General features: G+C 42.9%; 3 long non-coding RNA genes across 5 annotated transcripts in view; all 3 read left to right on the top strand.

Annotated features, from left to right (window-relative positions):
- Window positions 1-25,138, top strand: part of LOC308597894 — a 208,707-nt gene that overhangs the window by 154,459 nt on the left and 29,110 nt on the right. The gene's annotated exons all lie outside the window — the stretch shown is intronic.
- On the top strand, window positions 65-15,280 carry LOC308597824. Of its 3 annotated transcripts, none has more exons than XR_014013157.1 (3): window positions 65-494; window positions 790-3,651; window positions 3,880-5,066. It is a non-coding gene; the product is annotated as an uncharacterized lncRNA (long non-coding RNA). The 3 variants fall into 3 exon arrangements; XR_014013155.1 differs by lacking the exon at window positions 3,880-5,066 and adding an exon at window positions 14,567-15,280 and having other exon boundaries at window positions 75-494; window positions 790-922; XR_014013156.1 differs by lacking the exon at window positions 3,880-5,066 and adding an exon at window positions 7,052-8,136 and having other exon boundaries at window positions 77-494; window positions 790-922.
- LOC308597889 lies at window positions 11,457-12,794 on the top strand. The gene is made up of 2 exons (XR_014013256.1): window positions 11,457-11,490; window positions 12,465-12,794. It is a non-coding gene; the product is annotated as an uncharacterized lncRNA (long non-coding RNA).

Below are 25,138 nucleotides of genomic sequence, written 5' to 3'. Positions count from 1 at the left end.
TCCCGCGAAGGGGCGCCGCGGCTCGGGCCCCTCCGCCCGCCCGCCCGCCCGCCTTCCTCCGCCTCCCCTCGGCCCCTTCCCTCCTTCAGGCGCCCCTCCCCTCTCTCGGCAGCCCCCCTGGTCGCGCCGCCAGAGGCCGGCGGGCTCCGCTTCTAGCTGGCTCCCTTCAGCGGAGGTTTCGCCTTCCTTCCAGGCCGCACATCCCTGAAGCCCCGCGCGGGGACTCGGCGCTCGCCCAGGGACTTCCGCGGACTTCCGTCCTGGGGCGCCTGGAAAAGGCCCGAGGCGGCGGCAGGTGAGGCCAGAGGAGCGACTTGGGCCAGGACTGCCCGGTCCGGCCGAGCGGGGATTCGAACCCTGCTCTCTCGGGCGCTCTACCCACTGCACCGCAGGGCTGTCCAGACAGACAGACGGAGCCATCCTCCACAGGCGGCCATTGGGCGCTCAGGCTCCACAGAGGCACGTCGGAAGCTGCCTTAGAGCAGAGTGGGCAGGTGAGGTTGCAGAGCGTTTTTCCAAGTTCTACCTAGAGCTCTGCCCCTGAACTGGGGTTCAGGCAGGGAGGTGGGGGGCATAGTCTTCTGTAATCATGGACCTAGGGGCTGCTCCAGCCCCCAGAGCGGATGCCAGGCCCCCACGGTGTGCCGTTTTGTCCCCCCCTCAGGGATGACACCGGGGTGGGGCGCACCCCCACACCTGCCTTCCTATGCCCCTGTGTGTGCTTTTTGCATAAACAGCCAGTTGTGTGTGAACTTCTAGCCCAGCGTTTCTCCTTGTATCTTTTCCCAGCCATTATCCCAACTGGATGAACTGAACTCCTTAAAATGCTGCTACAGCAATCGTGGAAGATGGGCACACCATCTCAAGAAGCCCTGCTCCCACTTTCAGAAGACAGACGTCTGGGCTCACTGAAGTTATGGAGGTGTATAACAATTATACATATTTATACGTATTGAACTCTGGGCTGGAAAGCAGGAAGCATTGCTGCTCTGGCAGATCCCAATATGGATCTGTGGCAGGAATAGTTTTTTGCTCCATGTGCAGGGTCCTGCTGGGAAGTGTAAGCTTAGTGCACCACAGGGAATAGTATTGGGGCGGGGAGCTTGACATTTTTGAAAGAAGTAGACCTTTTAAAGGGAATTGCACAAAAACAGACCTGAAGTTTGTTTGTTTGTTTGTTAAATGGGCTGTTCTTCTGTGTGAAATATTTTTATCTGCAGCACTTGGGTTTGTGGGCATAGCCAGGATTTGGGGGGGGGGGAGGGCAGAACCTCAGTTAGTTAAGTATTTTTATGTAACTCTCCATTTCCATAGTTTCACTTCTCTAGTTCTAGAGGGGAGTTTATGGCCACTTCTAATGTGTGCATATATGTGAGAAACATTACAGTGAAATGCAAAATCTACATGGATCTTGAAGGACAATTCCAATTATCAATTGCTTGTGGATCTTTTACACACCAAAAAGAAGGGGAGATATATTTTCCGCAGCATTGCAAGGAGCAATAAAATACCATCAGTTTTGATGGCTCACAAAGATGGGGCTGAGAAACAAGAAGATGAAGCATCATATAGGAGTGGTATTAAAGCGACTAGAGCTGGACAAATGCAAAGGGCTGCCCAACTAAGGGCCAAATGACTTATCTCTTCGGTAAGTGCAGTTTGTACACACTGTCAGCACTGGGATTGGAGGGCACATCTGGATCAGGACACCAGCATTGAGTAGGTGGGTTTTAACTCTTCACCCTTGCTGTGGGCTCAATCCAGGTTAGAGACCTTGAACCTGCAGTTTGCATTGGAAAAATAATATCCATTTGCTTCAGTGGGAGCTTCAGAACACACACACACACACACACACACACACACACACCCCGCATCTAAATTGCAGGAAGAGGGTCCTTTATATAGACTGAGCAGGGGACAAAGAGTTAAAGTCCCCCACACTGGAATCCTGATCCAAACTGCTCCTCATGCCACACTTGGCAATTTGTGTCAAGCAAACCAAACCAAAACTTTCACTCAAAAGATGCAGTTTGGTGGTTTACATAATGTCTTGTTTGGCCCTGACTGTAGGGAAAAGGTATGAGGACTAAGGAAAACCAGGCCTGGCAGGGCACTGTTTGCTGCTCACTGGTGGATAATTTCCAAATCCTGCTCTGGGTTAATTTTGTCCCCCTTTAGGCCTCATGGCAGAAGAGTACTCCTTTGCTTTCATCTTTACTTTTGCATACTTTCCCTACCTGTGGTGGTTTTCGCTTTCCCATGATGTTGTGAGGAATGGAACTGTATTTTCACAGAGCAGTATGCCAGCTGTTTTCCAGCCTATAGTTCAGCTGCACAATTTTCTGGCATAGTGCAACAAACCATAGAAAACATACTCTTCCCCCTTCCCCAAGAAGCTTTGGCTAAGTTGACTAAGTGATAAAGAGTTAATGGGTAAAAACACACATGGCAGTCCATGATCTGCTCCTAAACTACTAAGGCCACATGCCGCCTCCCCTTTAGGGAGGCCTGTGGTGGCGGCAACTGCAAATACAAGCTATGCCTTGGTATGGAGGGAGGGCCAGTGGATAGTCAAATGACCCATCAGTGGAGTTACTGTTTAAAACTCTTTGAAAAGAGTTACATTAAAATTTGCTAATTTCTTGTTTGCTCGTGCACAAACAAGCCTTCCAGCCCCACAAACAGCTTGCTTCATCCAGGCAAGCAAGAGACGCGACTTCAGTTCAAGACAGTGACAGATCCTCGCATTTTGTCCTAGGGAGCAGAAGTCTGCCCCTTCTGCAGTTTGGGGCAGCAGAGACACTGGTTGTGATCTTTGGACTGTAGCTGTTGAGGTATTTTGGGATGGACCTTTGCCCTTGAGGATGCTATATTTGTGGAGTGTCAAAAGAGATACCAGGATGGGGATGGAGGCAGCCAAGAACCTGGGAGAGGCAGGGGGAGAGGCAGCAGAAGAAAGTGCATGCTAGAGATGGACTCCTTTCTGCCGTTAACTTCAACACATACAATCACATCCCTCCCCTTGCACAGAAAGCCACCTAGGTCTGGGCCACATTCCCTTCCTTCTCCGAGTTCTCCATTGGATACCGCAAAGGTTAAGTTTTGAGGTGAAACCAGCAACACAAGGAGTATCAGATCTGAAATGGAAAAATGGAGGGACAGAGACCTAAAAAATGGGCAACATGGTCCTACCCACCACGAAAGAGCAGCCCCTTTGTACAGGTAGGATATTTGCTGGGGCTTCTCCAATAGTTGGTAGAGTAAGCACCTGCATTACAGCCAGCAATCTCCAGGCACTCAAGCAAAAGGTAACAGGAGATGAATGGAAAGATGGACGAGAGAAACCAGGTAGGAGCTCCAGGCATTGTGTCAAGCTTCTCCAGCCAAAGGAGCCTCCCTTGTGTTGGTTGCCTGCTTTGCCCATTGTTGGGCTCCACCTGCCCCACCAACACCAAGCCCCTTTAAAGTTGCCACTAATGGAAACATGGGCATTGGATAGGGCCTAAACCTGGAAGCTTTTGGACTGAGAATGCTTTGTTCCCTGTCATTTACCTTTAACTAGTTTTATAAGTTAGGAAGGAACAAAAGCACCTGATTATTTATTTATTTATTTATTTATTTATTTAGCACATTGTTTTTTATTAATTACAGGTAGGTAGCCGTGTTGGTCTGCCATAGTCAAAATAAAAAAATTTCTTCCAGTAGCACCTTAAAGACCAACTAAGTTAGTTCTTGGTATGAGCTTTCGTGTGCATGCACACTTCTTCAGATACACTGGAGAAGTGTGCATGCACACGAAAGCTCATACCAAGAACTAACTTAGTTGGTCTTTAAGGTGCTACTGGAAGAAATTTTTATTATTTTTTTTATTAATAGTAGCCATGTAAGATTGTCTTCCATAAACATGGTTTTAACAATGAGTCTGTAAGTGACCGTGGAGGCCAATTCTGGATCCACACGTCCTTCCACAGTGGGGACATTGGTTCCCAGGTGGGAGTTGATCACGGTGGATTTGCCAAGCATGCCTTCCTCTTAGCATGTTTCTCCCTTGCGTTCTGAGTTTGACTGTCTTCATAGTCCATGACACCTTTGGTAAAGCTGTTCTCCAACTGGAGCACTCGCAGGCCAGTGTTTCCCAGTTGTCGGTGTTTATACTACATTTTTTAGATTTGCCTTGAGACAGTCTTTAAACCTCTTTCGTTGACCACCAGCATTACACTTTCCATTTTTAAGTTCGGAATAGAGTAGTTACTTAGGAAGACAATCATCAGGCATCCGCGCAACATGACCAGTCCAACGAAGTTGATGTTGAAGAATCATTGTTTCAACACTGGTGATATTTGCTTCATCCAGTATACTGTCTGGATCCAGTTCTGTCTTCCCAAGTGATGTGTAAGATTTTTCAGAGACACCGTTGATGGAATCTTTCAAGAAGTTGGAGATGGCGTTTGTAAGTGGTCCATGTTTCACAAGCATACAGTAAGGTTGGTAGTACAATAGTTTTGTAAACAAGGATTTTGGTTTCCCTACCAATGTCCTCAAACACTCTGTGCTTCAATCGGGAGAAAGCCGCACTCACAGAGCTCAGGTGATGCTGGATTTTGGCATCAGTGTTGACCCTTGTAGAAAGATAACTGCCTAGGTAGGAGAAGTGATCAACATTTTCCAGCGTAACACCATTGAGTTGGATTTGTGGCACTGCAGAGGGGTTATTTTGTACTTGTTTGGTGCAGCACTTTGGTTTTTTGGATGTTGAGCAACAAGCCAAGCTTTTCGTAAGCTTCTGTGAATATATTTAGGATGGTTTGGAGGTCATCCGCTGGGCATGCACACACTACATTGTCTACCAAACCAATAACCCTCCTATCACAAACATAATTTAAAAGGACATGGAATGTTAATCAGCCCAAGGCACCTAAAGATATATAATGAAAGCATATGATACATTGAATTGTATATGCAAATGAAAAGTTTTATATTTTCTTATGGTACTCGTGTGTCCATTCTTGAGGAAAATCAACCAGGAAATTCTACATTCACTCAATAAAACTTACCTATGGACCATGCTTTTGGTGATTTCTTGCTTTGGAGTGGTATATTAAGAAATAGGAGCAGCAAGTATGACTTTATTGTAGCACCAACTATAAACAGAGCATTCTTATGCCACACTTGCCAATTCCTGCTCTTGTTTTCTGGAATAATAATATCCAAATTTCCATCTCTGCCATATTAAGCAGTTGGTACCTTACCTTTCTCGCCCTGATCTGGCCACAGTGATCCATGTGATGGTCACCTCCAGGCTTAATTATTGTAACTTGCTCTATGCAGGGCTGGCCTTGAAGCTGACCCAGAAATTCCAGAATGCCACAGTGAGGCTCCTTTGGGGTCCTTGCCGCGGGATCACATTCATCCAGTGCTTTACCAACTGCACTGGCTCCCGGTGGAGTACAGGGTCAGGTTTAAGGTGCTGGTTTTGACCTTTAAAGCCCTATGCGGCCTTGGACCCTCATACCTACGGGACTGCCTCTCCTGGTATGCCCCACAGAGGACCTTAAGGTCCACAAATGACAACATTTTGGAGGTCCCAAGTCGCAAGGTGGTTAGATTGGTCTCAACTAGGGCCAGGACCTTTTCAGTAGTGGCCCCGACTTGGTGGAATGCTCTGTCACAAGAGACTAGGGCCCTGTGGGACTTGACATCTTTCCGCAGGGCCTGCAAGACACAGCTGTTCCACCTGGCCTTTGGTTTGGACTCAGTCTGACGCTTATGTTTCCCTCCCCTTATGGTTTTGATCTATGGGCTATTTTTAAAATGAGGCTGCATTTTAAATTGCATTTTAACCTGTATTTTAAATTGGGTCCCCCCCCCCAATTATGCTTTTACTGTAATTTTACTGGTGCCCGGCTCTGGCCGGGGAGGGCGGGGTATAAATAAAATTTATTACTATAATTAAAAGCAATGAAACAGCAGGTTCTTACTAACGTAAGTATGTGTTTGGATTTAAATACCTTATCCACTCCTTGAGACAGCTCATGAAGCTTGCACAAAAACAGCTTTCACAAGGGTGTGTGTTGTTTAGTAATTACTAATAGTGATCAGACTCTAGTAGGCATAATAAGCTCTACTCAATAGGGTTGTGCTTCTTATCATAATTGGACTTTGTACTTGCTGTCACAGAGCTGAGGCAAAACAATTAAAGATAAATGTCACTGGAGGTTCAAGACTGAATACAAATTGTTCTTTCTGGCTTAGGTTTAATAGCTGATGTCCTTGTTTTACCCAGTTTGACCCCTGCTTGGTATAAATCAATGGACCACTTTCCTGCTGTGCATTTTTACAAGGTGTAAATATAACGCTACACAAGCAAAACATACAACTTTACAGGTCAACTCCTACTTTCTCTCCAGTTCTCTACACTGTTTTCTAATCAACGCATGTATCTTGTTACATTCGTCCTTAGAAAACAACAGCCTTATTTTAAGATGCTGAGGCACATGCCCAAGGCCTTGAAAACATATATGTCTGTCATTCCGTTAGACTACAAAAGCTGTTTGAAAATTTAGCCAGGAAACCTACAGCTGCAATCAGTAGCCTACTTTCTCTGGAGCAGAGCCACTTACTTTGATGGGACTTCTTCAGAAAGAATGTCATGCGGACTATAACAAAAACTGCTTTTAACACTCTTGCTTATTCTAGGAATAAATATAAAGAAGATTCTCGTCATCTCTGGACTTTAACTCGCAAGCTCTGCTTTCTGTGTTAATTACAAACTTTTGCAAGGTACAAAGTAAACGTGCCACTTTTTGCTCTACCAGCTTGCCTCTGGCTCCAGCCACTTCTGGCATGTAGCCCCTGAGAGGCTCAGTATAAGGGAATGTGGCCCCAAGACCTTAGGGCCTCCTGTTTTTAGGCCCACTGGGTGACCTTGGGCTGCTCTCCCCAGCAGAAAGGTGTGTGCGTGTGCACGTGTGTGAAGAGGTGAGGATGGTGAATTATTTCTGCTTGAAGACTTCATCTTTGATTTGAATACCTGCACATTTGTTAATTTCAGATAATGGCTTGGATCCTAACTAACCCCCCATGAACAGAGGTGCTCCTTCTGCTCGTGGAAGAAACTGGGATCCAGCTGGAGTGCAGAAGTGAGGCAGCATTTTCCGCTGACCTCCCATTCCCCTTGCAACCCCCTGTACCACTTCAAGGGGCAGCAAGGGGAAGAGAACAGCGAACGTCACCTTTTCCCTTCCCTCCTGATGCCCTTTGGGATGGTGATTACATGGGAAGGGCCCTTGCACAAGATGAAATGATGGCCATGTGGTTCCCATGGAGCTATGACATGTACCTGGGTCTCCCTGCAGATGAGCAGGACCTATACCTAGAAACTTTATTTGCATTAGCCACTAGCCATAGCAATAAAATAAAACAAACAGGTCCTATGGAAGCAAGGGGAACTAGATTCCAGTTGCAAATGGTGGCCTGCAAGAGTATTTTAAAAGATCTATCTGGACACTGTCTGGAGCCTTTGCCCTTTCTGATTGGTAGTCAAAATTCCTGACCATTCCAAATAGTTTCTAACTCTAGAAGTATTCTAGAGTTGGAAGAAGCATAAAAGCCACCAAGCCCAACCATCTCCCTTAAGACTGAGGCATCTACTTATTTGTGCCCCCGCAGCCCTCCACCCGCCTGCCGTCTGGACGCCCATATGCCACTTAAGGAAGCTTCATTCCAATAAGGTCTTAGACCAGTTAAGTGCTTATGGGCAAATAAGTTCCAGTGGCTTAGATGGGTGAGACAAACAACTTTCAGGTAGGGTGGGGAAGGGGAAGTGTTGGCTCCTCTTTCCAGTATCAGCACCCCTGAATCAGATGTCAGGACAAAATAAAAAGCTTCAAATAATTTCCTCATGGTGACTTAGGTGGTTGAGTGCTGACAAGATCAGAGCCCAAACAGGGCAGCTTAAAAATAAAAAGGGGTGTGTGTATGTATCAGCATTCTCGGTTGAATCCTGAGCTATGCAGAAGTACAAAGCAAAAGGGTCACTTCCGTCAAAACCAGCCCAATGGCAATTAAACATGCCCAGTTGCTTCCAGGAACCATGCAATACTGAGTACCATATTGGTCCGAATATAAGACACACCCGCAAATCATAGAATAGAATCATAGAATCATAGAGTTGGAAGAGACCACAAGGGCCATCGAGTCCAACCCCCTGCCAAGCGCACACCTTTAAATTTCAAGGCTTATTTGCGGGTGCGGCCTGCCTCCCGGCACTCCCTCCCCAAGCTGCCAAGCGGAACACCAAGCAGCAGCCGCCCCCGTCCCCCGTTCAGGGCGGTCATGCCGGGAGGCGGGTGCACAACGCTCGGTTCCAAATATAAGATGCACTTCAACTTTTCAAAGTCCGAATTTGGGGGAAAGTGTGGCTTATATTCGGGCCAATATGGTATTAGTTGGAAACAAAAAAATGAAAACCGGAGAGGCAGGAGAGTGCACTGGCCTATTTGATCCCTTTTACAGTTGATCCTGGAGGAGGAAAAGGGCAAGGATGGCTGGTGGACTTGCAGGAATCCAGAGTAGGAATACTCTTCTTAGGGTGTGAGGAAGGTACATTGCAACACTTTGTTGTAGGACCTACTAATCCTATAAAAGCTGATTACAATGCTGCAAAGCACAAAGGATTAGTTACAAATGAAATTAACAATACTTGTTCATGAAAAAAAGCATTCTGAATAAATCTTAAAGTAATAATTAAAAGATGACAAAAACAAGGCATGCCAATTTAACCATGTGTTTAATGGATAAAATGCCAAATTACAGCCCTCTGTGTTATAACATCCCACACTGTGCCAGAATTTTCTTCAATTCTCAGTAAAAAATTTTGTGGGGAGGGATAATGATTGAAAATCAAGCATCCTTCCTGAAGACCTTCGCCTAGCACAAAGCTACCATTGGCTACCTGCACCAAAACGACTACCCCAAAATAAAGAATAAGGCTGCACTCCTAACCAGGGGTGGCTGAACATGCCAATTTCAGTTTTGCTCAGTTTCTCATTTTTCCACTCTTGAGTTTAGTTCTCCACATTTCTATATTGGTTTGTGAATTTTTTTAAAAAGTCCACATTAATATTCATCAGCATTTTGCTGTGAATTTGTCATCATATACAAATTTATGTATGTAAAGAACTTTGGATCCCTAATTAAGCAATGTCTAAACCTTATTAAATAAGTAGATACAGTGGTGCCCCGCAAGATGAATGCCTCGCAAGATGAAAAATTCGCTAGACGAAAGGGTTTTGTGTTTTTTGAGCTGCTTCGCAAGACAAATTTCCCTATGGGCTTGCTTCACAAGACGAAAACGTCTTGCAAGTTTGTTTCCTTTTTCTTAAAACTGTTACAGTAATACAGGGTGCATTGCTTGAAGAGGTGCAGTTGCGACTTGACTTCGAGGAGCAACTCATAGCACGCGGTGTGGTAGCCTTTTTTGAGGTTTTTGAAGACTTTGGTGATTTTTGAAGCTTTTCCAAAACTTCTTTTGCAGCCATTTGGTAAGTTAAACTTTTAAAACTTTTTTGGGGGGGTTTTGGATTTTGGGTTGGGGTGTTTGGAATTCAAGGACTTGGTGTTGGGGAGGGGTTTGCAAGAATCTGGAAGCTTGTGTGTGTTTCCCCCCCTGCATTTTTATGATTTTTTGTGACCATTGGGCCACTCTGCTGTTTTTTTTAAAAAAAAATTCTGGGTTTGAATTTCTTTGTGGTGGGTGGCTGGGGGAACAGTTGAGGAGGGGTTTGCAAGAATCTGGAAGCTTGTGTGGTTTTTTCTGAATTTTTCTGATTTTCTGTGACCATTGGGCCACTCTGCTGTTTTTTTTAAAAAAAATTCTGGATTTGAATTTCTGTGTGGTGGGTGGCTGGGGGAACAGTTGTGGAGGGGGTTCTTCAGCAAGAAGCAAAGAGTGGAAGAGGAACCTTCTTCGAGTTGTCCCCCAGAGTCTTAGAAAATGTCCTGTACACTTTGTTGATTTTTAAATGTTTTTCTGTCATGTTTAGAAACTTAATTTATTGTTCCTTCAATTTTTGAAATGCTCTTTACAGTATGTGTGACTTTAAAGAGCACTTAATAAACTCTTGTTGTACCAAATTTGGCTTTGTTTGGACTTTTTTTTGACCATAGGAACGCATTAATTGAATTTCAATGCATTCCTATTGGATTTCGTGCTTCGCAAGACGAAAAATTCGCTAGATGAAAAAACTCGCGGAACGAATTAATTCCGTCTTGCGAGGCACCACTGTAAAAATACTCTCTGAGGTTCTTGCTGGCCATCTTCATGTGCCTTTTCCCTCCACATACTGACTCAACAGTAATGACAGCTGTAATAAAACATTGCCACTAGGGGGCGCATTGGAAGATGGCTGACAATAACATCTCTCCGACCCACACAAGGTAATTTGGAGGCTATGATGGGGGTAATTAGCCTCCTTAACCCCCCCAGGATTGTGGGGGGGATAGCCCTTGCCTGCTGTGCCCTATACCACCCCCGAATTTGTGGGGGTGGGGGCACTAGGCACAAAGCCCTCCTGTGGGATTTCGGCACTCCTGGACGCCGTCCCTGATTCGCGCCACTAGATGCAGAACTTCAAAGGAAACAATTTGGATGAAAGGAATGCACATATTTCAAGAAAGAAGGAGTAAAGACTGCTAACAGAAGAGATCTCTGACAAAACAAGATAAGAATAAAACATGAGAAGATACGCCAAGACAAGGTACGGCAAATGACTGATGGGGGAGGGGGGGAAAACTCTTCCTTCTTTCCCTATGTGATTAAACAAGAATCCCCTTCCCTCATGAGTCAGAAATGTCGTTTTAAGGACTTAAGCTGTGGATTTAAGGCTGTGTGGAGATAAACTTTCGAACCAAAGCACGTTTTAAGAAGAGCGTGGAATGTGTAAGAGCTTGGGAATGATGCAGTTAAAAATGCCGTCGCCATATTGGGAAGTTCTGTCGGAGGTCTTGAGTCTGGGAGGAGAAAGAGAGAAATAGAGCTGTTTATATATTGTGGGTTAAACTCCTCAGTGGGACTTAAGAGCGACAGTTTTACGAGACTATGATGGAAAGAGTGATGTTATCTATGAAGGAGGCGATATATGGAAACCATCTCGATTTAAGGATTGGAAGAACGGAAAATTCACACAGGACTATTATTACTATTGGAGTTTATCGGCTTAAGGAGACTATCAGAAGAGATCATAAAGAAAAAAGAGAAAATATATGAACAAGATGTGATGTGGAAACAGCAAGATAAGATGGGATAGAACTATGAACTTTGTTTGGACTGATTGGGACTGATTGGGACATTAACGCAGCAGCAAGAAGATGATCAGAATTCCCCTTCGGATCTTGAAATATGGGTCCCCCCAACAAAATTTAAAATTCGGCTAAAATTCGGCTAATTTAAACAGGCTGATATCTATGCAGAGATATATGGAGTCAGACCAGGTAATACATTTGTTTCCCCAGTTTCTTTAGCAAGTATGACATGAATCTGCCATTGAAATCAATGTGTGTCTCTGAAGAAGTGTGCATGCACATGAAAGCTCATTACCAATAACAAACTTAGTTGGTCTCTAAGGTGTTACTGGAAGGAATCTTTTTATATTGAAATCAATGTCATAGCCCAAGTTAATTCTAACATTTCTTGGAAAACGCACAGGGTGTTAAATGAATCTTATGTTATATATTTTCTGCCATCAATTTTTAAAGAACATTTCTGTTTATGAGAAGGCTAAGAGTCCATGTTTTAACCCACCTTGCCCCCTCGGTCTCTGCCCCCTGCCCCCTTCACATTTCCTCTCCCAATTTCAGATCAGGACAGCCTTCGCTTCCCATCTGCCCAACTAGGCCCAGTTAGGACAAGAATGGACCACAGACAGAGAACAGGTATTTTCCATCTGAAGACCACTATCATATCTCCCCTTAATCTTGTCTTTATGCAAAACATACTCAGCTCTTTCTTTCTTTCTTTCTTTCTTTCTTTCTTTCTTTCTTTTAAATAATTTTTATTAGATTTTCCACAATGATAACACAAACCACAAAGCAAAATGTTACACTAAAACAGAAAAAAGAAGAAAAGAAAGAAGAAAAAAGGGAACAATAAACAGATAAACAATAACAACAAACTTAATTCTTCACAAATCCAACCTTTTAAATATCTTGGTTGACTTCCTCAAATCCCTCCCTTCTGAGTTTCCTTGTAATTAAAAGTAACAGCTTTCCAATATCATTATTAAACTAAAACAATTTCCAATTATAGTCCATCTTATTCACTTTTCTTAACATTCTAAATCCCGTTTATTTAATTAATTTATTTAATTATAACTTAGTTTAATCCTTAGTTTCTTTCAAGTAATTTCTAATTTTTTATATTATAATATTTATTCAACATACTCAGCTCTTTCAATTATTTTTTATAGAACTGGGATTCCTGACCGTTCACCATCCTAGTTGCAGTTCTCTGAGCACACTCTGTTTTGTCAATGTCCTTCTTAAAATGTGGCACCCCAAACTGGACACTTTACTCCAGATGTGGCATTACCAGTCCATCTGTACAGCATCATTGTCTTTGTAGCAGAACATGAATCTAATACCTAGGTATGCGAGTGCAACTTTACCAACAAAAATCACAACCTGTTTCCTGATGAGTGGTATTATTCTTTTGCTTACTTGTTGTACATCCCTTTTGTGTAATGGTTTCCTTCCAGAAACCCAGTCTCACATTGATTAAAAACACGATCAAAGTATGACCCTGTTATTATATTTTGCAGTAGCAAATTTAGTGTCTTCTTTTTTTCTAATTAGTCTAAGCTCAATTTCTAGGGAGAAAGGATTAGTACAAATGCTCTCATGCCAAAATGGTATTATTAAAAACGCAGTCATCAAAGTAATATTTTTAATAGTGCAGATTAGAAGTTCTTTTAGGCCCTGTGGATCTTTTTAATTTCATTTCAGTTTCATAACCTTAGTCAAAATGTAATTGCTAGCTCAAGAGGGATCTCATTTGCCATGCTCACATAGTAACTGAACATAATGACTAAATTTGCTCCTCAGAGTCACATTGCAGGCTTTTCATATAAAATAGACAATTGCTGCCTCATTGAATTTTCGTCGCAAATGTCAGTCTGCAATGGAGAATTGTGTCTGAGTAATAGTCTTGTTTTTTAAAAAATAAAACAAATACAATAGAATCCACATTATTAGAAGCAATATTGATAGTGGGTTGATGTACCTGGGACTCAAGGCCTCAGACCCGGTAATCTAAAACCCTAATCTCAGACACATCAATCAGTGGCAAGGAAAAGACGATCTGAATTTAGCTGCTGACAAAAGATAACTGAGGGCATTGCTTGCCCAAGAGGCACTGGGGTCAACAGTTGTTCTTATGGTTTACCTACTGAAGTTGCTAGAGAGCTGATGGAGGGAAGGTCATTCCATACATACTATACAGCAGACATGTCCATGATTGACTGGTTGACCTGGGAAGAATTTTGGTTGATCACCGCTGCCAAGGCATCACCCTCCCTCCCGAGCCTCGTCCCAAGCTCATGTCATGGGAGGGGCTGTTTTGATGCTGCTTGCACCCACCCACCCAGCACCCACCACTGCCCCGCCCAGAGATCAACAGGTGAAGGGCAGTATTCAAATTTAATAAAAATTAAAATAAACCAAAGCAGGGGCGGGGTGGGTGGGAATTTCATCAGAAACACCCCACCCACTTCCAAAAGTTAAAGGCCACAGGCCTGGCAAGAGAGGAACGTTTTTGTTTGTCGTTTTGCTTGTATGGAGATTTTTATTGTTCCAGTGAATGAAATGCAGACCTAGGTATCACACTAACCAGCCTCTGCCTCTTCCCCGCCAGAGAAGCCACCCCCCAGCTGCTGCCCGCCTCCTCCAGTCCTGCTGGCAGTGCCGTCCTCCCTAAGAAAGGTGGACAACTCTGGGAAGGGGGGGGCAGGGGCGGAGGGAGCTTTGCACCATGGTGCCGGATATGCTTAAGGCGGCCCTGGCTGGAGTGCCCCCATCACCCCGCTGCTGCTGCTGCTGCTGCACTTGCATCGCTTCTTGGCTGTCGCTGGCTGTGCAGAGGCTGTGGTTTGGGTAAACAAGCAGCACGGTCATCATCAGGAAGCCAGCCCACAATGGTACCCACCTGAGAGGTACCTGAACTGTAGGGGGAAAGCCCTGATTATATTTCTCCTATTAAATACATTTTATTTGATATCACTGTGAGTGACATTTTAAAAATAGCAAAAGATAAGCAAGGAAGAAAAGCTGACACCAGTCAAGATAGGTCCACTGATACAAGAAGCGCATGAAGAAAAGCAAGAAAGAAATTAGAGGGCTGGAGGGGTTAATCCTGCCCTCTCATTAAGGGCTTCACTTCACACAGTTCACGTATACAGAATTGTCATTGACTTCAGTAGACATGAACTGCTTCACGTGATTTTGAGATTCAAGTGATGATATGGGAACTTAAGTGAGACTTCAGATAATCATAGACCTTGTTCTCCTTTGGCAGGGAGAGGAACTGTACTATTCCAGCAAGCTTCTGGAAACCTTGTCTAGAATCTGGAACCAAGGAAATTCTCAAGACTTCAGCAGGCTTCTAAAACTGTACAGCAGGGGTGAAAAAACAACTGCCTTTGTTTTACTAGATCTACTTTGTTTTAGTAGAACCTCAAGATCCACTAGCCAGAGGATCTTGCACAGAAGACATCCAGTTAGAGTAGAAAAACAAAACAGGGTGCCTCTGAGCATATTCTGAGCCTTGAAATTTGTTTTCAGTACCTGAACATGAAATCAAAGTACTTTTGCACAGAAATTCAGCCTCTCTTAGCTTCCTTTATTTCAGAAGCCTAATTTTCATGAGAAAAGTCAATTTGTTGTTGCTATTGTTAAGCAGTTGGAAGTCAGAAACTTATGTCAGTCTATGCAAATCATCCAGAAATCTAACAATAGATCCCAATCTATCACCGCTGCTAGACAGGAATGGCAAGAAAACAGAAGAAAAACAAACTTAGTTGCATGATTATGTAGAATACAGAGAAACAAAGAAACACACACTCCATTAAATCACATGTAATTACTGGCTTGTCCAAGTACAATGCAGGTTTAGACATATGATTAGAAATAAAATTACGTTGCAAGTTCATGAGTTCACACCTGAACATCCTGTAGCCATTCATACTGTTATATCTAATAAGCTTATGAAATAATGGAGTGCTATCTATTATGCTGCGTAGTTCCTTGCTCAACATGTGTTCTTTGTGAGTGACTTATGGGTTCCACACATGCAAGGCAAACCCAGGTTTGCCATAAAGTCTACACTCAACAGCCAATTTTAGCTCTCCAGTGAGTGTTGCAGTATGAAACACATGTTTGCAAATACATTTGTCACATTCACATTTTCAGGTTCGTTCATAAAATATTTGAGGAGAAAACTTAGTCATATGAAAATGCAAGATGTGCAGAAAGGCTTCCCTTCTTAACCAGCCAAGAGTGGCTGTTGGGCCAGAAAAACCCTTATACCATCCCTGGCATATTTTAATATCAATGAAACTCTACACAGAGTTTATCTCCATGGAGTATAAGAAGCTCCAAGATGACTAGCATATGCAGGGGAAAGATCCCTTGGCTCATTCATACACTGTGCTGTTGGAAAATTGAAGAGAAAACAAGCCAACCTCCATGGTGCAGACACACCCCTTCCTCCTGGCTTCACAGGTATGCCCTGCAGGCCTTTGTCCATCCTGCACTCTGCCCAGGTGCCTTTCAGTCCAGCAGGATCACAGTAAATTGTGCCTGTTAACTTAAACTGTTTTTCTTTCCTTAAACAGAGCTATTTGCTCGCAAGCAGCAAAAAATGACATTTATGAATGGTGGTTGGTAGATAACAAGGTAAGATACCGCAAGGTCATGCTGCACCAAAAAGTAGTAAATGGAATAAGAAGCCAAAAACAACAACCCAAAAAACTCTCGCCTGGGAGTGCAATTGTCCTACAATCGCTATTACGGTTGTAATTAATGTGGCCTATTTCTTGGAATCTAATTTGCATCCAGAGTGATAATAAAGAGATGCCACTTTGAAATGAGTTCTTAAGAACACTGGGATATACTTGGTCATGCTAGTGCTTAGTCTGAGGCAACAGTGCTAAGGCGATTGTACTTTAATGCTTGTGTCTCTTGGGCAATAATTACAGAGTACTTAAGCAATAAAGGTATTATTTATGTTCCTAAAAAGCAGGTTCTAATATTTCAGTACAGTTCTTCAGCCAAATAATGTGTCAAAATGTGGGCAATTAGGGGAAGTATGCGCAAAATGCATATATTGCTGAAAATATGGCACAAAACATGAGAGGAACCTGCATGCAAAATGTGTACATTAAGTGAAATGATGTACCAAAACGTGTGTATTAAGAGAAATGCACACTAAACCCTTGACAATTTTTCTGTGAGGAATTTTAAAGAACATTTGCAAACTGATGTTGAAATATGGACAATGGAATTTAAATTTGGAAAATGGAAAAAGGAGAAACTGGGAGAAAGTGAAATGGACAAATCCATCTATCCATCCATCCCTAATGATGTCATATTAGCATGTTTCCCCTATTAAACATAAGGGGTGAGGAGTTTTCTCAAGGCTGTAGCTAATAAGGCAGCTGCATGTGTTTGCTGCCCTAAGGGATTCCTTGAGCTGCATGAAACACAGGCCTGCCACCCAAGTGGCTTTGTGGGCAGCACTCGGCAGTAAGCCGCAGATACAGTTGCAGAACCTGAAGCCTTTGGAAGACTGCCAAGCAATTCCTGATGCTTACCAATACAAAGGGAATTGGTAGATTTTGTAATTAGCATCACTTCTCCAAGCATGACCAAACCTTGCTAATAGGGTATTATAATCTCTCCACAGCAAACTGGAATGAGAAATCACATACACAACGCAAGTACAATGTCTGCCCATAAAGGCCCCCCAGTTAGCAGGCAGACAACAGGAAAGAACAAGATTAAAAGTCTCTGAATCTCAAGAAGCACTTTTTCTCCCACAGAGAGAAGTTTATGCAAGAAGAAAGGGGAAGTGACTGGCATAGGCTCACTTTCTATTTTGGATGGAACAGGTAGATCTTTGTGGAATAAGGAGCATTATGTGTGTGGGCATGCCAGCTATGAATGGCTGCTTCCTAGGTCTTGGATTTAGTCCAAAGACATATAATTTGCTGCCTCAATAAAAGTCAAAAAGTGTGTGGCTGAGATGGTTTAATGGAGCCAAAATGGGAACACAGGAAACATCCAAGGATGGCAACATGACCTAGGAAGCAGCCATTCATAGCTGCTATTCCTGTCTCTATATTTCTCCAGGACCAGGGGGTTTTCCAGAAGTGAGGCTGTCCAAAATATTGTCTGCAGAACACTGGTTTTTATTTTGGTTTGGTTGGTTTTTGTTGATGCACAGCAGCAGAAGGGTTTTCCTTTCTTCCAAAAAAGTTTAAAGCTTCATTTAAGTTTTTTAAAAATTCAATGTTGCTCTGCATACTCTGCAAAAATAAAAATGAATCTCATCGTTTTTCAGACTGCATTCTACACAGCCTTATTAGAGGCCTAAAAGGAAAGGCTGGTGAGAAGCTGCAAAGTTTTTTTTTTAAATATGCAAACAAACACTCAGACACTGCATAATTATTTTAAGGTAAGGAAGAGCAAGAGGCAAACCATTTGCTTCCTCCCTTCAAAAGTATAAAACAAATCTGAGTTTTAGTAGGCCTAATAAAGTATTGTCCTAATATGGAATATGGAAGGAATTAAACCCTTTTAATTCCATCACAAAGACCCCCTGGACCCATTTATCTGTAATTTAGCAGAGTTAATCCACAATGGAGAAGCCTGTAAATTCCATCCACTTTGGCCCAAAGGGAAAAACAGCCTTTTTATATCAATATGTCAATAAAGGGAAAAGCCTTTTTATATCAACATAGTATATTTTTTAATATATTGCAACAAATGGGAAACAGATTTGTTTTGAACAGAGCTTCTTGGAACATGAAGCACAGATAAAAGCACAGAGTGCAAAGAGTGATTCAGAAACTAATCAGCACTTTTTTAAATGCACAGAAACATGGTGAATCTTGGGGTCTGGGACATCCCTAGTGAAAATGAACCCAAACCCCAAAGTCTGAACCACTCTAATGTACCAGGAAATGTATCAGTGGGCTCTTCCCAAATAGAAGCAATGGGATCGATCCAACAAAAGCTTTCCTTACTATTTCTTAGCTGTTCCCTTCTTGATTAACATAGCCTGTAGCCCAATGTCTGGCCAATCCAATATTTGCCTTCTGTATCTGACGTGAAATTCAATATACCATATTTTTCCGTGTATTGGACAAGGTTTTTTGACTCAAAAATCATTTCAAAAAACAGGTTGTCCAATACACGGATAGTGGCATGGGGTGGGGGGAGAAGCAGCACGCTGCCAGCCAGTCGGGAATGCGGCTTCCCCAGAGGGGAGCGATCTGGGGGGTGTTTCCTGCCCACAGCTGCGTGAAAGCTTTGAGCCAACTTTGAGCCATCTCCCCTCATTTTCTTAAAACTGAGTCCCTCAAATTTTTTTGGGGGGGGATCTTATACATGGGGGTGTCTTATAGGCAGAAAAATACTGTATCTGCCTTTATTCAGTTAAAGCTTAAAAAATAATAATGCCCTTTTACAAATTTATAGGGGTTTGGCATGCTCAATTGCCTGCATAGACATTGAGCAATTAATTTCATGGCTCTAATTAAGAGGTGTTCTGCTTTCCAAAGCAGCTGTATGAAAGTGGTACAAGGCTAAACAGGTTGGCTGTGATTTGTAGGTCTGGGGGCACAATTGAAGATTATTCACAGATCTGCCTCATAAATTGTCATCGTGGTCAGGCTGACCTTGATAGGGTTGCCATGTGTCCTCTTTTTCCAAGTCACGTCTTCTTTTTCCCTGGGTATGTAAAATGAGAGCCGTCAGAGCAATCCATAGTTAAAAGTAGAAGTCAGCAAAGGTGTCCTCTTTTTTGCTCTTCAAAATATGGCAACCCTACATTGAACCTGGAATCTCAACCACTCTGTGCTGAATAACCGTGAATAACCATACAACCATAAACAGGTCAAAGGTGTTATAAATGGTGACAGAAAAAAGATGAGTCCACTGGTAGTAGATACATGTGTGAACCAATTCAGAACAGGGATCTGTGTGCACAGCCCAGAGGCTGGACGGCACCAATCCAGAAGGGCCTGAAAGCATGAAAGCCTATTCTGGGTAAACAATTGTTGTTGTTTAGTCGTTTAGTTGTGTCCAACCCTTCGTGACCCCATGAAACAATAGTGAGGGCCAATCATGGGCAGGATATGAGGCTGTAAGAGGAAAGCTGGGGTGCTACAGAGACATGCAGAAGTGCAATCAAGTAGGCACTACTTTTATTTGTGCTAGTAATGAGTACATTTGGATGCAAACTCACTTTCCTGGGAGTAGGGAGAAAGAGCCTGGACTCTGAAGCTTAAAAGTTTGTTGACAGTATCCATCTATCCCGGGAAACAATGGAGGATGGTGCCTTTGGGGGTGAAGTCAAACCATTGGAGAGTTTCAGCACCTCCTCTTGCAGTGTTAGGAACAAGAACAAGACAACATGCATGACTCCAGCATTGTGATCCTCTACGAGAACAAATGTGACCACCAAGCTGTAACAAAGAACTACACAACTTTCAGAAGACATCTGAAGGCAGCACTGTATTGGGAGATTTTAAATGTTTAATGTTTTATTATGTTTTTATATATGCTGTAAGCCGCCCAGAGTGTCTGGGGAAACCCAGCCAGCTGGGCGAGGTATAACAACAACAACAACCATCACAGAATTTCCCTGCTGAGTATAGCAGGGAAAGCCTTTGCCCACATAGCTGAAAGAAATGCTTTAACAATATTCTCCAACCTTTAAGTTTGCCATTATGGAACCAAGAAGAGAACAAATCCTTAGGTTGGGCGTTCCAGACACCCTTCTGACTCTCATGAGAGGAGTGTGAGAACTGAGCAACTCTCGAATGATGAAAGCTAGGAGAAAAAAACAAGTGAAGGGGGGCATCCAAACTACAAGAAAGAAGATTCCACCTAAACATTAGGAAGAACTTCCTGACAGTAAGAGCTGTTCGACAGTGGAATTTGCTGCCAAGAGTGTGGTGGAGTCTCCTTCTTTGGAGGTCTTTAAGCAGAGGCTTGACAACCATGTCAGGAGTGCTCTGATGGTGTTTCCTGCTTGGCAGGGGGTTGGACTCGATGGCCCTTGTGGTCTCTTCCAACTCTATGATTCTATGATTCTATGATTCTATGATTCTATGATTCTATGATTCTATGAAATGATCAAAACTCAGTTTAAATCTAAAATTTTAATTTTTTATCTCATCCTGTTTGTGAGTTATGAGGGTTTGAAATTTCAAAAAATTGACAATTTTGGCTTTGCCTGGCTACACAAAAACCTTAAAAGCTCAGCCCAGAATTGAGATACAGTGATACCTTGGGTTACAGACGCTTCAGGTTACAGACTCCGCTAACCCAGAAATACTACCTCAGGTTAAGAACTTTGCTTCAGGATGAGAACAGAAATCGTGGCGCGGCGGCAGCAGGAGGCCCAATTAAGAACAGTTTCAGGTTAAGAACGGACCTCCGGAAAGAATTTAGTACTTAACCCGATGTACCACTGTACGTCAAAGCTAAAACACCAATCTCTTCAGAACTTCATGGGCTTTGATATTTCACAGGATGGACATACTTTAAATTTTAATTGTAAGTGACAAAATTGAAAATTTTAAAAAGTGATTATTAAAATTATTTAAAAATTCCAAAACAATTGTATTTATTATTTAATATTTCTAAGAGCTATCTGCAAATATCATCTTGGGATCTCATTAGAGATACATGTCCGCCTTGTTGTTTAGTCGTCTAGTCGTGTCCGCCTCTTCGTGACCCCCTGGACCAGAGCACGCCAGGCACTCCTGTCCTCCACTGCCTCCCGCAGATTGGTCAAACTCATGCTGGTAGCTTCGAGAACACTATCCAACCATCTCGTCCTCTGTCGTCCCCTTCTCCTTGTGCCCTCCATCTTTCCCAACATCAGACTCTTTTCCAGGGAGTCTTCTCTTCTCATGAGGTGGCCAAAGTATTGGAGCCTCAGCTTCACGATCTGTCCTTCCAGTGAGCGCTCAGGGCTGATTTCCTTCAGAATGGATCGGTTTGATCTTCTTGCAGTCCACGGGACTCTCAAGAGTCTCCTCCAGCACCAGAATTCAAAAGCATCAATTCTTCGGTGATCAGCCTTCTTGATGGTCCAGCTCTCACTTCCATACATCACTACTGGGAAAACCATACGGACCTTTGTGTCTGCCTTATATGGGTTCTATTTAAGATAAATGGGTTTTATTGGAGTAAAATATAACAGAATAAACAAGATTTCAAACTATAATATCAGTTACTTCAGGTATTTATTGAGAAAATTATACAATTAAAAGGTATCTGAGAAGATTGTCAGGCTTTTCTTTTAAAAATGTGTTCCAAAGAAGAGTGATAGCTTGCTGTTGCATGACAGAAATAACAAAAATTCTTGTTGGCACTTCATTTCATGAACTAAAACACAAATCAAACAGATGAAAAATTAAAATGTTAAATTTAAACTTAGTTTTGATCATTCAACAAACTATTAACATGAGGTAAAAACATGAGGTAAAAAAGTTCATCACTTGATATGGAACAACCTGGGTGGGAAACATAATGTTATTTAAAGTGAAAATATTTATAGGCTGCCTTTCTGAGCACAACTCATCCAAGGCAGCTCATAAGAAAAAGTCAATGCAGTATCCACAGTGCAAGATATGAATCCGCAAAATATTTCTATAATGGCCCCAAAGTTACCATGTCAGCACTTTATTTTTAAACTGTTTAGGCCTGTTTTCAGCAGATGCTTCCAAAGCTGCATGCAATAAATAAATAAAAAACAGCAGCCATCACAACGTCATCGAGAACCAGATAAAGTTATACTACTAGTTTGCAGAGTACAAAATATCCCAGCAGAAGGCCCAGCTCAGCTTCACTAAAGTTCAGAAAGCATAAAGGGAAGGGTCTCTGTGAGCCTCCCAGAAGAGGGAATTCCAGAGTTAAGACCATAAACTATGGTTTATTTCACCCACGTCAAAGACCCAGTTTGGCACCCCCACATGCATTTGCATACCCACACACAGACACACATGCAATGAGCCTCAGTGGTGCCCCTCTAGAGGCGTCACCTGGGGCAAAAAATCCAGCTAGTCCCCCCCCCCCCTGCCCAATAGCTATATCTTTGCAACAGACAAGAAAGCCCCATATCCCTACTGGAGCCTTATGAGCGCACAGGACCTTGCAGCCTGTGTAACACGGGCCCATTCAGAACTTTTAACCAATGCTTTGGAATGAGTTTATTTCTCAGATACACTCGCGGTTCTCCCTTTGCACATCTCAGAGTTAGCTGGCCTAAAAGGTCTGGAGTGAATGCAGAGCAGTGTATTTTCATACCTCACAACTGCCATTAGATGGTGCTGTTGCTAAACCTTTACAGGAAAGAAGAAGGGACGGCATTCTGACCTCTGGACCTAACTCAAGTAAAAGTGAAGTGGCAATGAAGTCTGCTTTAAAATTCCCTAGCATCTCTCCAGCTCCACATCTTACCAGGCATTTCTGAGAAGCCTCAAACCTTTTCTAGCTAATATTGTACATTGGCATTCCTCCTGTCTGTGGCTCTTTATTTGGCATAAAAACTTTTAAAACTACAGGAGGCATGTTTTGGGCATCTGTTCAGCAATAGCTTGAAACAGGCTTTAGATGCTTCCTCCTGCTTGCCACATTGCTCAAGGAGGAAGTATATTTCTCAACTCAGAAAGCAGAGAAAGTACAAATGTAATAGAATCTGCCAGGAAATTTGTTTTGTGATCTTCAGCCTATCCATGTATCAACAGTGGGCATGAATTTCTCTAACGTTAATGTCCGTGGCTGGAGACTGGGCTTACTTTGAGCTGGTAAACATCAGGACTCTCTTTGAGTGTATACTATTGAGTAACCATCAAGAAGGATGACTGAGCATATGCAGAGTGCATTTCCCTTAACACTATACACCAGGTGTAGTCAGCCTGGTCCCTACCGCCCACTAGTGGGCGTTTCAGGATTCTAGGTGGGTGGTAGGGGGTTCTATGGCACAAGCTGAATCCTCCTTCCATCGAGCTCTGGTGGGCGGTAAGGAAATTTTACCATCAAGAAAGATGCATTAGTGGGCAGTAGGTATAAAAAGGTTGACTATTTCTGCTGTACACATTTATTGTGCAGTGGGTCCCCGCTACTGCTTTATGCACACTATAATTCTAGATGCGGTTAGTCACTCAGGCCTCCTACAGTCATGGTCACTCCATTCAAAGGTCTGTCATGGGGATGAGGAAGCTGCGGCCCTACAGTTCTCCTCACCCCCGACCACTTACTGTGCTGGCTTGGACTGATGGGAGCTGGTGTCTGGCAACACCTGAAAAGTCACAGAATCTCCCCACTGGTCAATCAGAAAGTTTTTAGCAGATTTTCAAACTTTGTGACTGGAGGGCAAGTTTCTTCCAGGTTCAATTCTCCAGCTTTCCACACAGGTTCAACATCAAGCCCATCCCATTTTGAAACTTGTGCACTTGCAAGAATGCCATAATACTACCATTGCCTTCAGAAAAGTTAACACCGTCATGGTAAAACAGGGAGAGTTGATCACTTTGATTTTCATTTACCACATGACAACTTGGTTGTGACAAAGGATTGCAATCACTTGGACACTTGGTTGCTAACTCTCCATGTGACCTCTCTTCAGTTGTATGTAATAAATAGAATTGTAGAGTTGGAAAGGACCCCAAGGGTCATCTAGTCTAACCCCCTGCAACGCAGGCCATCCAACCTCTGCTTAAAAACCTCCAAGGAAGGAGAGTCCACAACCTCCCGAGGGAGACTGTTCCACTGTTGAGCAGCTCTTACTGTCAGAAAATTCTTCCTGATTTTTAGTCGGAATCTTATTTCTTGTAACTTGAAACCACTGGTTCAGGTCCTAGACTCCAGAGCAGGAGAAAACCAGCTTGCACCATCTTCCCTGTGACAGCCCTTAAGATATTTGAAGATAGCTATCATATTGCCTCTCAGCCTCCTCTTTTCAGAGGCTTCAAGTTACAAGAAAGGAGATTCATCAGTGCCTGAGAGCTGTGGGTGGACTTTGCAGTCCAGAGACTGGGTGATCATAGCTGGATCTCCGTAAAAACCACATGCTCCTCTTTCCCAGTAAAGTCTCCCTTGTATTGCACCAGCTCCTGTCCGTATGCCAAACACACTGCATCTCCTCCTTGACTGACCTGCCTTCTTAGAAAAAAGGCACGCATTGCTAGGTTAAGAGGTTAACCATGTTGTAATCTTTAACAAGAAGTTCCTGAAGTTCATGAAACAGTTTGTGCTCTCTGGATATGCTTTACTAACCGATATAGTCTTTCTTCAATTCTCCAGGCCCTGGTAGTGTCCTGTTTGGATTATTGAAATGTATTGGACATGGGGCTGCAAAATGGATTCCAAAATGGCTCAGAAACTTCAGTTAGTTCAAAATAGGGTTGCAAGATTGGATTGGATGTTTCAATCATATTACACTGATGCATTCTTATCTGCACTGGCATTCAGGCCCTTTCTGGGCTCCCTTCAAAGACCTGGTGTTGATCTTTAAAGCCCTTTATAGCCTTGGACCAGATTAGCTGGCCTCCTCCCACACGTACATCTCTAGACCTTAAGAACGTATTATCATCAGCCCGGCATATGGGAAATATATCTTTTTTTTAATGATATTTATTAGAAGTTTGAAAATTACAAAAAAAGAAGAAAAGAAAACAACAAAAAATTTAACAGGACATAATATATAAAAAGAAAAAAACATAAAAAACAATACAACAATATAGCAAAAAAGTACAATAACATTAAAACACACATCCAATATTCCATATCATTATCTTTCATTTACTTGTTTCATTGGCCTCCTCACACCTCCCTTTTTGTATTCTAGTTT

Source organism: Podarcis bocagei (genome assembly GCF_964188305.1).
Source record: "Podarcis bocagei genome assembly, chromosome: 11".
Taxonomy (NCBI): domain Eukaryota; kingdom Metazoa; phylum Chordata; class Lepidosauria; order Squamata; family Lacertidae; genus Podarcis; species Podarcis bocagei.
The sequence above is the reverse complement of the archived record's forward strand: the minus strand, read 5'-3'. Positions and strand labels throughout refer to the sequence as shown.